General features: G+C 35.5%; 1 protein-coding gene across 1 annotated transcript in view; it reads right to left on the bottom strand.

The window, feature by feature from the left end:
* Nucleotides 1–1,143, bottom strand: part of LOC102829695 (neuron navigator 3-like) — a 301,006-nt gene that overhangs the window by 250,997 nt on the left and 48,866 nt on the right. The gene's annotated exons all lie outside the window — the stretch shown is intronic.

The following is a 1,143-nucleotide window of genomic DNA, read 5'->3' as shown; positions in this document are numbered from 1 at the left end:
CTGTATCCCCTTGTTCTGACATATACCATTTAGTATCATCTTGTTCTGTTCAAACAGCTGCCTCTTGATCTATGTACAGGTTCCTCCTGAATACAATTAAGTGTTCTAGAATACTCATTTTTCACAATGTGATCCATAATTGGTAATAATTCACACAGTCCAATGCTGTTGCTGTTCCATAGTCAATAAAGCTCAAATAAATATATTCCACAGATGATACAACCATTCTTGGTGAAAGTGAAGAGGACTTAAAATATTCAATGATGAAGATCAAATATAATAGCCTTAAGTATGGATTGCACCTTAATGTAAAGAAAATAAAAATCCTCATAACTGGACAAATAAATAACATCATGAGAAATGGAGTGAAAATTGAAGTTATCAAAGACTTAATTTTGCTTGAATCCACAATTAACACTCTCTGAAGCAGCAGCAGTTAAGAAATCAAAGGGCATAATGCACTTGTTAAATCTGCCTAGCATTAAAGAGCAAAGATACCCGTTTTAGGTCTAAGGTGCATCAAACTGAAGCCACAGTATTTTCAATAGCCACATATGCATATGAAAATTGGATAATGAATAAAGAGAACCATAGAAGAACTGATGCATTTGAGTTACAGTGTTGGAGATGTATATTAAAATTACCATAGAATGCCAGAAGAACAAATAAATATATGTTGGAAGAAGTACACCCAGAATGCTCTTTAGAAGCAAAGATGGCAAAACTTTGTGTTTCCTAGTTTGGACTTATTATTAGGAGGGACCAGTCCCAGGAGAAGGACATTATGTTTGGTAAAATGGAGCGTAAGTGAAAAAGAAGGAGATCCAACAACAAGGACTGACACCTTGGCAGCAATAAGGGGCTCAAATATAACTACAGTTTTAAGGATGGCACAAGACTGGACAGTGTTTTGTACTGTTGTGCATAGGGTCACTATGAGCTGAACCAACTTGATTGGACCTAACAACAAAAACACCAAAACATCCTTCTGGTATTCTCTGCTTGCAGGCAATATTGATTTGACATCAGGAATAATATCCCTTGTTCCACATCTCCTGAATCCAGTCTGTATTTCTAAAAGCTCACTGTAGATGTATGGCAACAATCATTTTTGCATTATCTTCAGCAAAATTTTACTTACAT

Source organism: Chrysochloris asiatica, unplaced genomic scaffold, assembly GCF_000296735.1.
Source record: "Chrysochloris asiatica unplaced genomic scaffold, ChrAsi1.0 scaffold00387, whole genome shotgun sequence".
Lineage (NCBI taxonomy): Eukaryota > Metazoa > Chordata > Mammalia > Afrosoricida > Chrysochloridae > Chrysochloris > Chrysochloris asiatica.
This window is presented reverse-complemented; position numbering and strand designations above follow the sequence as displayed.